This window comes from Haemorhous mexicanus, chromosome 5 (assembly GCF_027477595.1).
Source record: "Haemorhous mexicanus isolate bHaeMex1 chromosome 5, bHaeMex1.pri, whole genome shotgun sequence".
Classification (NCBI taxonomy): domain Eukaryota; kingdom Metazoa; phylum Chordata; class Aves; order Passeriformes; family Fringillidae; genus Haemorhous; species Haemorhous mexicanus.
Window position 1 is genome coordinate 5655444 of NC_082345.1, and position 14109 is coordinate 5669552.

The window sequence follows — 14109 nt, forward strand, 5'->3', positions numbered from 1 at the left end:
AGACCATAAAACTCTCCCCTGACAGTAAGTGACTGACAACAGGTTTCAACTTCCCTCCCGCTTCCCTTTTGGATACAAGGAGGCAGGAAAAATGAAAACACCACAAATCCTTCTGTCCCCCTGTGTACTCTCTGACGTGCCACCCACAGTTACAGCAGCAGATAGATGGACACGTTTCAACCAGAGTACAGAAATAAGCCATCCTCCATCCCCTCTGAGGGGCTTTGACAACATCCACGGTGGCTGTTTTAGCTGGGTGCTGCACTGCCACCAGGACACTCTCCCCTCACATGTGCCAGGTTCCTACCCTCCCCCAGGCTCCCAGACTGATTTATTTTATATGGGAATGTAAACCACCAGGAAATATTAAAATTAGCATCTTGATGAAAATTACGAGCAGGTTCAGTACCTAGGCTAGCACATTTGCAAGGCTATTTATTTAGATCGTTTACCTAAATGCCAATGCACCAAACACCTCTCACAGTACAGAAACCAATTCAGCCTTCATTCGCTGCAGCCCCCCACTCCCCAAACTGAGCTGGAGCCCTTTCTCTGCAGTTCCCACTGAAGGAGAAGCTGCAACAAATAGCTGTCCCCATTTGGTGCTTGTGCTCGACCTGACCAGGAGACTTTCAGCCTCCCCCATAGAAACCTCTCCATCCTAAATGCCGCCCCTGAAGTCTCCTGTCCCCGCCTGTCCATATGGAAAAGGAGGATGAAAAGCTGCAGGCACTTACCTGGAGGGGTTTTGCCTGCAGCCACTTCCACCCGACTCCCCGGACACTGCCCAATTACAGCCTCTTCCTTCCCTCTCCCTCCTTGACTTTCACTCCCCAGCAGCAGGCTTTCCGTGTGCTCTATTTAACTCCCTACAGCACTGGAATAAACGGCAGAGTTAAGCTGACAGCCACAGAGCCTTATCTGCCTGCTGGATAGCGCCAGTCGATCAGCTCCAAATCCTGTTGCCAAATGATCACGTCCTTGCTCTCAGCATCAGGGGCAGCCGCCTGCCATGCTCTGCCTTTCCCTCTTCCCCACCTTCACTCCATCTAACTTTGTCAGGGTTATAGATAGCTCTGTTCCTTGTGCTCTTGCCTTTTGGCTCTGTTTTGTAACACCCCATCTGTATCAGCTGGCTTCGTTCCAATTAGGGGGGCTAAGCAATTTAAAAAAACAAAACCAGCTTCCTGGTGCTTTATGACACGGTTTCCCTCTGAGGTGTCCCCTCAGCCCCCACTCAGGCCATGCACTGGTGTCTCTCCCAGTGCTCTCTGCAATTCATCCAGGCTGTCCCCAGGCAAGGATGGGGGCCGAGGGCAGGGCAGGGCTGGCACAGCCGGGTGTGAGGATGGGGACAGGGTCAGGGTCCACCCCCAGCTCCTTCTGCTCCAGCAGGGCAAGTCCAGCTCTTGCACTCATTTCTGGTACCTCACGGGCGCCTCTTTCCCTCAGGCAGCACCAAGGCTCAAGCAGAGAGTGCAGGGTGGGAGGAGCAGCCATGTATAAATAAGCCTTTTCCCTATGTTTAGAATTTATTACAGTGCATAGTGATTAACACCTGTTCAGGCTTTAATGTCAGTCTCCTGCACTGCAACATGCACTGAGATGGAGGGGCCTTGATAAACCCAAGATTATTTTAAAGCATGTCACATATATGCCACACTCCCCACTCCATAGATAGCAGCCACCCTGTGTGCACTCATACACGTGTTCCCAAGACTTAAAAGCAGCTACCTTCATGTACAAATGCACAGTCACCAACCTAGCTTACATTAACAAATGTGTGCACGGAGCTGGGCTTGCACATGTTCCAGGGACTCTTCTGTAACCCATATTTATTAACCTCCATGTCTTCCACAAAGCTGCCTGCTTCTCCAAGCACACCATATGCCCAGGTGACAGAGCAGTAGATTTGGAATACATAGAGGTTCTTGGCTGCTGAAAGGTGAGGGTCAATGAGCTTCTGCATTTATACCTTGAAGAAGTATGTTCATGGAGAAATTTTAATTCCAAAGATCCAGAAAAAAAACCAGTTTCTCCTACGCACCTACTGCCCATAAGAACATTATACCCTTAGTGATTAATATTCCACAGTCAGGAGAGAGCAAGGAGGCAGAGAGGATTTTTAAGAGTTTCTTTTTTAAAGGTTTCCTCTGACTTGTCTTGAATTCTGACTTAATTAGCAGTTTTCTTGTGGCCCAAGAGATGCCTTCTGCTCTGCAGAGCACCAGGCCAACTTCACAACTGCTGCCAGTGCAGCACTGGGAATGTGTAATCTTGGGGCAAATAGCACCTGCCCACACCTCCAGGCTCTCCAAAGCAGCACCCTGGCTGCTTTCAGCCTGACAGCCAGGGATTTTTCCAGCAACCAGCACTCTGCCAGACCTAAAAGTGCTCCCTATATTCCCCCAACTCAACAAGAGAGGCACCTTGCCATCTGTTCTGGCATTGCTTGGGTTTGGGAACTCAAGACTGGTCAGCATTGCTGGAGCTCTGAATGCTCTGAAGTCACCCAAGGGCTCCACAAACCAGGCATTTGTCTTTCTCATGGGCTTTCTAGATGATTCCTTCTCCCTAGAGCAACATGTCAGCTGGATGCCCTGTTATCCATGGGGCACAGAGGCCAGAGTTGTCTTCCATGTGCTTGGAGTTGAATGTCCTTCCACATTCTTGAGAAAACAGGGTTGCCTGTGGGGCTGGTGATGGCCTTTTCCTATTACTGTTTCAAACAGGACAGCAAAAGACAACTTTTTTAGTTTCAGCTCAAAGCAACAAAATGAAATCATCTGTTTCTGGCCCATGGGCTCCAGTGACCAAAAATACACCAAGCTGAAGTGCCACTTGGACATTTGGCCTGCTGTCAGACTCTAGAAGACTCTCTAATGAGGATTCCCCTAATTAGATTGAGCAGGGAACTGGGGGATGCAGAGGGGGTTGTAATGACTCCGCAGCACTTGCCAGGGCCTGAAAACTCCAGCAGGCACTATTCCTGCCTTGTGCCTACTCCTCTGTGCCCAGACACCAGTAATGTTTGCAGTATCCACCCCAAAGCTGTAGCCTTTGTGGGGAGGGTCTCAAGGACCATGCTAGAAGAGTGGGGAGGTTTTCAGTTTACTGTATCCACATACTGTCGTAGTAACTCTTCCCAGTTCTGTGTCACCTTCTATCCAAAGCTTGCCACGTGCTCTATGAATGGCTCTTACAGTAGCTGTCAGGTGGTGTCATTTTGTGTTTAATGACCCCCAGAAGTAAGGCTGCGGTAAGAGCCAGTTGTGCTTCTGCTCTGGGTAGGTGGATAAATTCATCCCATTCTCCAGACAACAGCACTGAGGCTAGCTAGAGACACGGGGGACTGTGTCACTAGGATGAGACACTGTCAGAAACAGAGCCCAGCAACCCCTGTCTCTGATTATCTCTCCAAGTCCCTTGCACTAACCCTTGGATCATGGCTGAGGGATCAGACTCCGTTAACAGCTTGGCTTATGAGCACTGCCAGGGCATGTGGGTGACCTATATTACAGAAGGGTAGGTAGCAGAGACTGCAACAGATGCCAGCAATAAATTATCAGAAAGTATGCACAGACTTTCATCCCTCCCCCACACTCTCCTTCATGGCAAAGTCCCTTTCCCCTTTCCAGTGCTGAATTGCTTTAGCCTTTATCAGAAAAGCAGCAGCATGAGAGAGGGCATGGAGGACGCTTTAAGGAGATTATCTTCTTTCTTTCCCCTTTCCTTGTTGCTTTTAGGATTCATGTTTTATTGCTATCACCCATAATGGAGAGGGACAGTGGTACCCCAGCATTTAGTGACTAACACATGTTGTTCTGTGCATGTCCCTTCATCTGCCCTTGGTGGGGCAAGTGGCCACAGAGACACATCTGTGTGGCCTGACTGCCGCACCACAAGTGGCTTCAAGTGGCTTTAGATGGCATGGAGACCTCACCCATTCAGGTCTCCCAATAGACTTGCTAGTTGTGCAAGTTTTTGATCCCAAGAGGTGACATTTTCTCAGGGGCAGCCCCTCTTTGTTGTCTCTTTGGAATGCAAAAACACTCAGAAGTGGCAGAGAAGCTCAGCAATGATGTAGAAACATCCAGTGTGTGTCACTGCTCCAGTGAGCTTCCAGGCTGAGGAGCTGGGGGCTTTATTTGCAGCACTTGCTGCAAGCACATGTGTTCAAGATTCATTAGTAGTTGTGCTGTCACAATCAATGGAAAGCATATTTTAAATTCATACAAGAAACCCAGCTGCAGAAGAAATAGTGCCCTCTGACTTGCAGTGATCAATCACAGCTAAGCAAAACACCTCATCCAGAAAGCTGTAAAGCAAGCAGAAAAAGTGTAAAACCCACTTGGTCTTGTAAAGGACTCTGCCACATTCCTGGCCTGGTGTGAATAAAAACCTCACCCTTTGTGATATGAAAAGGTCAAAAAGCTTCAGATTTTTGGATTGGCAATGTAGGCACCTCTGAAATGTAAATGCGTGTTGATGGTAAAAAAATGTTTCCTCCCCAGGACCCTCCAAGAAAGATCAACTTTATCCCTATTTTGTGGAAGGGTAAAGTATGGTGCAGGTAAAACTGGCTGCTGATTTTGGCTGGCAGAAATTTCAGCTGCCTTGCTTTTGATACTTCATCATTAGTCCACATCAGTTCCCCACTCACTCAGGATTTTCAAAGCTGTCAAGTGCAGCGTTTGCACTTGGGGTTGTAAATGCTGTCCTGTCCTGCAGAGAGTATTTGTAGGCCTTATCAAAGCTACACAGAATAAAAGATTTTTGGCCAGGTTTTCCCAAAGTTTCCTGACAGGCCTGTGGCAAAAACAGGAGAGAAGCCAGTTTTCTTGATTCCTCATTCCATACCTTAAGCAGAAAACACTATTTGCATCCCAAGCCTCCCTGACCAATGGACAATAATGAGACTGGGAAGTTCTGGAGGAGCTGGAAATAACCAAGGGCATAAAGCCTCAGCAAATCCTCTGAGAAATACAGACCATAGGAAGGGGAGACAGAGAGGGTAGCACTGCTGGGAAAGACCCAGATTGCTGTGGAGATGTGGAATTCCTTGGGAAGCTGTGGAAGCAGGTGGAGAGAGCGGGATATCCAGCCAGGAGTGACAGGAAAGTCCCAGCACAGTGAAAAGTGTGGCATATGGAGGAGGCCCAGAGCAGCAGCAGGAGGAGAGCTGAGGGGGCAGTTGACAGGAAGAAATCCAGCCATGTGTGTGCCAGCATCTTCTCCAAGTCTTACGGAACGCGACAGACCACGTGCATGTTTCCTCCCCGCGGAGCGGAGGCAGCTGAGAAGGGAAGCGGGTGAGGGAGTGGGAGAGGGGCTCAGAGGAGGACACGTGAGCTGACTACCCAGTTTCCTCCTCTTTTTCTTGCCACAGGGTGATGTTTTTGTTCTTCTCACTCAGTTGGCAAAAATTGGTAACCAAGTGAGATGTGGAGGGGGGTTCTACATGAAGGTTCAGATAACATTTTCTGATCCAGCCGGGAACAGTTGGCTGTGGGTGGTGGCTTGTCACCAGCCCTGCCAGTTCTAATCCAGATCCCAGTTTTTCTCATTCTCTCAGCTGTGGAGTGAAGTGCCTTCCCTACAACTTTAATTTCCTGCAGGGGTTAATCCCATGGTAAGTGGTAGCTCAGGCCCTTAATCCTTTTGCTCAGTCCCTTGACAGAAGGACTGCAGCCACTCCTGCCCTGGCAGGTCTGAGGGAGGCACCCTTCTGCTCCCAGTTCCTCCTCTACACCCCACAAGAATCCTCCAGCTCACTGGCATTTAAAATGCTGCTCCCTGCTTCCTGGCAAGCCTACCCTGGAGGTGTGGGTGGGTGGTACAACCAGGAAAAGGTTGCAAGCAGAGAAGACAGCTTGATGGGAGAATCCTGGTTCTGTGGTCCTCATTCCCATCACTGCTGTGCTCACAGGTACTTTCTGCACTTTTTGGCTGGATGGTGCTCTGAATCCCAAAGTATTCTCTTGTTTTTATTTGGGTGGTGCTCAAGAAGGAAGGTGTGTATAGGCCCGCATTTCTGAAGGATTCTCTTAGGGGTCAAAAATTTTAACATGGCCCAGTACCTTCCCTGGGTCTCTTACTTAGAGTCAAAGGATGCAGCAGATCTTTAAGAGGGAAGGTGCCAACCTGTCTGAGATAAGAGATACATTTACCCTAAGAGAGTAGTAGATGGAGGTGCACCAATTTAGCAGCAAGATAGGAAAATGTAAGTTTTTAATCAATATACGCTCTGTCCCTGGAGCGCTAGGCCAGACTGCTGCTGAACAACATGACCAGACTGCCAAAACAAGGGGCTTCCAGATCGATATCAAGAGACCCCTGTTACATCTTACGAGGGTCAAGCCACTTCAGCAATGAACCTTTTCTCCTTGCCTCATTCCAAAAATGAGGCACGCTTTTGCAAGCCTTGGTGATCCCTTGCACATAAAATGCCCCACACTTGCTTGTTTCCCATCATTCATTTCTGCATTAGCCCAAAAACTGGTTTTGCTTTTTTCATTGCCTGAATTTTGAAATACACTGGACCCTTGAGCTCACTGGCCTTCCTTATGCTTGGCTCTTGTTACTCTCTCTTCTGGTGGAGAAGCCAGTGTGGTGAAGAACTGCTGCCACCAAGGCTACTCCCCCTTTTCCTCACTCCCCTCATTGGCTGTGCTTCCCCGGGTGCCAGGCTCCCAAAATGAGCTGTAAGGGTCGTGGCTTGTCACTTTGGCTGCTGGAGTAGGAGGAGAGAGAATGTAGAAAACACTGGGAAAGTGGAAGAACTTAACTAAGGTGTCATGAGGCTGTATCCTGGGCATGTCCAGAGGGGCAGGGACCATCCATGCCTGCACAGTGGTGGGGCAGAGCACAAGATGCTGGCAGTAAAAATCCTCTCAGTTCTTATCATAAGGGGATCAGCAACCCAGCATGCACATAGCTCCTGGGAAACCTCCTGGGGAAAGGCTGACTCTCATCATTCCCACACAATGCATTTGTACTGGACTCTGAAGGAGACCTTTTTCTGCCTTAGTGAGTTGCAGAGATCTGCCTCACTTGGTTGCCACTGTGGCACAAGGTTGTTGGTGCTGCTTGTAAGAACCTGGAGCTGTTCTGCTGCCCCATCACCTTCCCAGAGCATCCAAGAGGGGCAACCCTGCAAAGTCCACACAAACTGCATGGGATCTGGGCTGCTGCCTTCAGCTCCAGGGGTGCCTGCAGATCCCTGGGACACATTTATGCTTTTTACAAGCTGGGAACATCGCCCATAGCTCAACAAGATGTGGTGACAGCTCTCACAACCCAGAGCTCCAGCTAGGATCTTTGGATGCATCTGGGTTAGCCCACAGATCACAGCCTCATGCTGCAGAACTTGCTGAGGCTGAGGAAGGTCTGCAAATTTGATGTGACTTTAGATTTCTACAGGGTTTGCAGCCACAGAAGAGATACCTTTATGGCAAGGTTACATCCCATCAAAATCACTAGAAGTGGTGTGAAGAGCAGGGCTCACCTTCAGCCCCTCTGGCCCCACACAGGTACCTCAGAGCAAAATCACTTTGGGCAGCACTGGCACTAGGGAGTCTCACCAGGAGGGGAAAGGCAGCCCAAGAGATGAGTGCCAAGCCAAGTTGCCTTTAACAGCTCATCTCCAGTCTCAGGGTGAGGTCTTGCTTTTTTATCCATTGTGTGAGAGCATGGATCATGGGGAAGGAATCTTCCCAGCCTCCTTGAAGTGAGGAGGAGCGCAGTAGCATGGCATGACTTCCAAGAAAAACTTCCAGGCTTTTCTTGCAATCAGTCAAGAGATTCTGACCTGTATGGCTTTGCTGTAAATTTAAGTCTCAGTCCTTCCTGTGATTGGCGTGGGGCATTTATGCAGGACATAAATAATAGACAGTCTCTTGTATTCCTATTCATAAAAATATAACGAGGAAATGGTTATTTTCATTAAAAGAAGAAAAAGACTGCCATATGATAAAACAGGCTTGCAAAGCCAAGGACTTAAATGTGAGCTTATACTTGCCCAACCTTCATTCAGCCACTTGCATGGATGCAGCACAGCACTGCTTATGCTCACCCAAACAAGTTCCATTTCTTTTTTTCACAGGACCCTGTCCCATACTCTGTGCAAAGGACACATGATACTCAAGCTAACAATGAGGATGTTGTAATAAATAAGGCTGGTTTTATATGGTCAGAATTAAATAATTAACCACAGTTTTGGCAGGAGGCCACAGTCTGTACATTCCTAATTTTGCGGGTGCCCAGCACGAGACCCTAGGGGCCATTTTGCAGAACTGCTGAACACTCACAGCTGTTTTCCAAAATGATGGCAGCTTAGCCAGCAAACTGGTACAATCTCAAGGACTCAATAGCACTGAGAGCCAAGAAGTCCCAGGCCCTTGTCCTGCACCTGCTACTCCTTCTCTGTGTGGTTAAAAGGGGAAGTCTCTTTCCCCTTCAAAAGCCAGGAAAACCACCATTCTCTCTTGCCTCATCAGGAACATAAATTCTCTATCATCAGCTACAAGGCAACTGTAGCTGCTAACATCTTCAGAACAGCACAAAACAATGATTAGTGATGTCTTGCCTGCAGGGCTTGCTTGGCAGGCAGTAAACAAATAAAAGAGACTCACATTTTGCAGTACCCAGGAAAAAAAAAAAAAAAGAGCCCCTTGCTTCACTCCTTGAGCCCCATGTAGCCAAGTACCCTGAATGAAGCAGCTCATGAAAATACAGTGTGTGATCCTACCAGTCAGGACTGTAACCCAGTGCAGTGGCACGCTGCTTCCAGAACTAGTATTTCCTAACTTTCAACTGCTTGTTGTTGAAATATTAATAATATATTTCACATAATCCAACCCCTCAAAGATGAAGCAAGTTTTCCTTCTTTGTCTTGAGTCTGGAATTGAGCTAGTTTATAGAAAAAAAAAATGCACATCATCTTGCTGTTATCATCCCCTCAATCACAGAAAGCTTTTTTGTGAGCCAGCATTTTGGTAAAGCCACAGCAGGAATAGGGTATGTGTGACAAGGTATTTCCCTGCAGCAGGAGGAACATCCCAGAACTCCCACTCCTGCTTCTTTCCAGGGAGAACTGAGTGTGTGTCATGGTGTAGCATGCTGAGGCACTACCCAGCTGGCTGGGGCATCCCAGTATGGTCATCTGAGCTATGGTTTGAGCCACCCAGGACTGGGACAGTTGTCAAGCAGTGTAAGCAGCTGCTTTTAACCAAACATGGCAAGTAAAGGAAACTGCCTGCTCTGTCTTTTGACTCAGCAACAGGCAAAAGTCACGAAAGAACTACCCAGAAATGCCCTCCCATAGGCTCAAGCCTCTCCCCATCCTGTTCCAGGCTCTGTTGCTCCCTGGAATGCTTCTGTCTAGGTATCCTTGTGGCCCCATGCTGACCCTCCCACCCCTACTGACACACAGCTCTGCCTTCATCAGTCTTCTGTGGTGCAGAAGAGCCTAGAAAATCCTTTCTGCATCAGGCTTAAAAAAAAAAGCCAGAGGAAGGGCAGGAAGCTGGAGTGACTCTTTAAGATGTCTGAGTTGAGAGTGCACCTTGCTAGCATGTGACATTCACTTTGCAGGAGAAAAGGGTAAAGCTATGATCTGGTATAAAAATTACATAAGAAGGCTTCCTCCCTTTCTCTTTGCAAGCAGCCCCTTTGCTCAGGATTTACCATAATTCCTCCAAGTGGCCAGGATGCCCTAACAGAGGCAGCACTGATGTCTGACAGGGAGACAACTCCCGCAAGCCTTTCGCTCATGTGGAATAATTCCCTTGCAAATGTTGTTTGCCCACAGCAGTTAGAGGAAAATCCACCCCCGCCCCCCAACAGATCTGAGCCACAAAGCTCTGAAGAAAAATGGTCTGCAGTTCTGGAAAGGCTCCCTTCTCCTCACTGCTGGGAAGGTCCCTTGCTTTGGGACAAGTCGCTGTCTGTGTTTAAGGGTTCCCCTGTCTTTTAAGGGTTTCCTTCTCCTGCAATAGCATCAGCTCTGGTCCTTCCCCAGATGTGATCTGAATTTCTCTGCCCACTCTTGAGTGGCAGGTCAGACTCACAGCAGAGCAGTGCTGTATCCTGCCCACTGCCGTTCCCATCAGGGCTGTGCTGGATGTGGCACATTCAGGTTACCTGATGGTCCACGTGGTGGTTACCTGATGGTCCACGTGGTGGGCCTGGGGCCCAGCTTGGTCATGACCTGCTTGGAGCAACAGCTTCAAACACCCTCTCTCCCCAAATCAGGAGAGCTCCAGTTTAACATGTCACTCTTAATTAGCAAGAGATGCAGGGACAGTAATAAACTGGTCAGGCAGAGGGAGGAGGAGGGGGCAGAATGCCCTGTGTGGGATGTGTGTGTGCACGTGTCTGTGCATGTGTATGTATGCACACACACACAGACACACAGAGACACAGGCAGGCTAACACTTACATATATATATGCTCCTGTCCACAGTGTGCTTCGCTTCAGCTCGTTTGGGACCTCACTGTCACTCTTTCCTCCCAGTCAGGGCTGGAAAAGGCTGTGAAGCTTCTCTGTGCTGTTTCACCCACCCCCCTCAGTGCTGTACCTTCCACCCAAAAGTTCAGAAATCACAGGCTCAGCCTGCGGAGATGCTGAAAGCAACTCGGGACTTATTTTTGGCTCTGCTTGTGATTTGGCATCCTTCACTTCATGTCCTGTGGTCATGTCCATGAGCACACACCCCCACACACTTATACACATACACCCCCCCATTCCTAAAGCTGTGCACTGAGTGCTGAACCTCTTTGATTTTGGTCCATACTTCTCCATTTTAGGTTGTTCTTACTGAGACAGCTGAGTCCAAAATGATAGCCAGCAAAGCCATCACAAGTCAGGAGAGTGGCACCTCTCATTGACCCCTGTGAGAGCCCCGGGGAGTGGACAAAAGTCAGGGCTCACCAGGAGCTGCCCGGTACGGGGTGACCCCAGCACTGAGTTCTCAGCCTCAGAGCTGCACCGGAGCCGCCTGTGGTGCAAGGAAAGCTGCCGGTGCTGTTCTCAGCTGGGAGAAGTTGCTCCAGGCTGCCTGCACTGAGACTGGACTGGAAGCAGTAGGAACAACCTCTGCAGCAGGTTTGCCGTTCCGCTGTAGGGCAGAAATCGCTGCCCGTCAGTCTCACACAAGGCAGCCTTTGCGCTGCTGCCCGGCACGCAGCGCTGCCCTGCCTGCCGCCCCCTCCCCGGGGAAGCCGCTGCCTGGGGGGCAGCTCCACTCGCCTCGCTTAGCCGGGGATGGGGAAAAATGCAAAAGGGAAACGTCTTTACTTACCTCTCTCAGGCTGGAATGGACCCTCCTGTGAGAATGGCAGCTCTCCCAGCTCTCTGAACCCGGTACAATCCCAAAGCAAATCCAGCAGAAAGTGCCTCTGTTCTGGACCCTAGCTGGCAGGAGCCCTCCCTAGCCAGCCGCTGGCCTCGCGTGGAGGGCAGGGGAGCCGCACAGCGAGATGACAGCGTGGGAAAGGGACTGTAATCCTCCGTAAATAATAAATAGGGGGAGAGAGAAAGAGAGAGAGAGGCGGGAGAGGGAGCGACTGTGCGCGGTGAAGTGACAGCTGGGGGTACATCTGCGATGGCAGCAGCACACGCACAGGAACGCGCACAGACAGTGCAGAGGAGTCACCCCGCCAGGCAGGCAGGATCTGCTCCCAAACACCCAGAGGAAGGAGCTCGGGAGGTTTTCATTTCTCTCAGTGCATCCTGGAGAAAGGGCAGTTGCTGTCAGTCCCTCTCTCTCCCTCATCCCGCCCTTGCTGCCATCCCTCTCCGGGTGCCAGGAGCCGAGGGGCTCGAGGAGGGGGTGAGGAGATGCCAGGGCGGGAGGAGCTCCCCACAGTCCCCTGAGGAGGTAGATTGGTCAGGCACAGGTTACAAGAGAAAGCACCGAGCTGAACAGTTGCTCTCCTCCCTCCATCTCTCCACCGCTACGGCTTGATGACAATAAACTCAGAGTGAAAGGCATCAGGATGAAAAGGGACAAGCCCTGGCTTTTGTATAGGAGCGAGGCAAGGGGCTGCAGCCATGGGGACACAGCAGGGAGAACCCGGTGGGCTTGGGAGAAAGGTACCCCTTTCCCACCCCCCTTCCAGTGCTCCAGAGACAACTGGTGGGGAGGCAGTGCATCCAAGAGGGAGATAACTGAGAGGTGCCCACGGTGGGCAGCACAGCCCTGTGTCTGTTTCTTTAGGGATTCAGGGAAAACTTGATGGGTGCTGTTAGGGGGTAGTTGGGTTGAGGGGAATGGGTGAAAGATTCACAGTTTGTTTCCCTGAACTTTGGGTGCAGCAGAGTGTGTTCAGCTATAGGTGCGTGCGTCAGGTGCTGTGACATCCATTGGTGACAGGCATTCCCTGCCCTCCCTGACATTGCCTGCTGGTACAGGGATTCAGTAAGCAGCCAAATCCAGCCCACTACCACCACTGAGATTTCCTCTGTGCTCTCCCATGGGCTACTGTAGCCTTCCCCTCCAAAATCAGCCTCCTATCTTGCCTTCCTCCATCTTGATAAGGACCTCAGTAGCTCACATTTGCAAGAATTACTGTTTTGTTGATCTATTTAAACTGCCCCTTCTATCAGGTCCAGTATCATAAAACAGGCTGATTTGGGCTTTTTGTTCATTTTAATGAGTCTGGAAGTTATCTTTTGAAGTGAATTTTTAGAGGACTCAAAGTAAAATTTCAAGTTACTAACTCAAGAGGGAAAATAAGAATATTTCAGAAATAGGGACTAGAAAATGCAAATGGATGGTACAGGCATGACTGTTCTGCTGTTCTGGTGCCTTCCATTTGAATCACAGGTTTTATGTAACAGTTGGACCAGCTACCATGAAAACAGGTTGTGAATGGCAAGGTAAACCTTGATAAGCACTCTGCAGGATGCAGTCCTGAGACTTTGTTCTGCCTTTTTATTGTGCAGCAAGAATTAAATCTTGGGGAGAGCTCCTTATGTGAACAACATATGGATAATCAAAGAGAGAAGCCAGAGACTGCAGACAGAAAGAGGGGCAAGCAGAGGATGTGCTAATGAAGCAGGCATGCTCAGCAGAGGCATGAACAGGTGGAGGGGAAGGCTCTTTCTCCACGGTGAGCAGCAGTGCACAGCTCCAGGGAAGGCCCACTTCCTGCTCCAGGGAAGACAGCCATGGCTTTGCAGGCAGGGGAGTGGCAAGTGGTGCACAGCTTTGGGTACCATGTCAACACAGTGATGCCTACCTGTGCCAGGTGTTCAGGACTGCTTGTCCTTGTGCTTTATTGCATTGCTGGGCTGCTGCAGTGGCACAATGCATATGAGTAGGAATAAAACTGTTAGCCATGGTCTCTCTGGGGATTCTGCAGCGGCCACTCATCATTTCATGGACTTCAGATCTTCCTGCTGATGCAGTATACCCTTTGCCACCAGAGCAAAAAGGCTCATTAACAATCAGTTGTTCTTTGGAACAAGCACAGAGGAGTTTATTCCAGTTTTTTCCCTCTCACTTGAGCTATAGCATCATCTTTATCTCAGACTGGATCACTGCTTTCCTCCTTTCTCCTTGACCTCACAAACAGTGTGAAGACACACAGATGACTGTTTGTTCCTAGCACTGAAGTGGAGTTCATTGTGGCCTGCTTTTCCTCAGCTCCCGGGTCTTACTCAGGTCACCCAAATGTGTGAAAGTTTCTCACAGTTCTTGCCAGTAGCTGCCACTTTCTGTCCCTGCCACTGGCCACCAGTCTGACCCCCCTGGGTTCTCCATCATGTTGCAGGCAGCTCTGTCCAGGCTGGGTATGTGCTGCTTATGCCTCCTGGGCAGAACCAAGGATTTACAACCAGGGACTAAAACCTCTCTGAAGAACAATTTGAGGCCAAGTGTTCCCAGTGGCAAAAACATGAGCCACTGAGTAAGTCTGCATTGCAAGGTTAGTTATGTAGGTATCAACTCCTCTTCAAGTCTTATGAAAACTATATGTCCTGGGTAATACTCAGTCCCATTGATGTGATCTGCTGTGATAAGGGGAAGGACTCTTTCTTGAGATGGTTTGGAAGGATGAATTTATTTAAAGCTTTGTACCAAATTGGGTGCGTGGGCCTCATGG

The 14109-nt window shown here is 49.6% G+C and overlaps 1 protein-coding gene across 1 annotated transcript in view; it reads left to right on the forward strand.

Annotated features, from left to right (window-relative positions):
- The window catches only part of CACNA2D4 (calcium voltage-gated channel auxiliary subunit alpha2delta 4), a 122861-nt gene that overhangs the window by 82919 nt on the left and 25833 nt on the right, over positions 1 to 14109 (forward strand). The gene's annotated exons all lie outside the window — the stretch shown is intronic.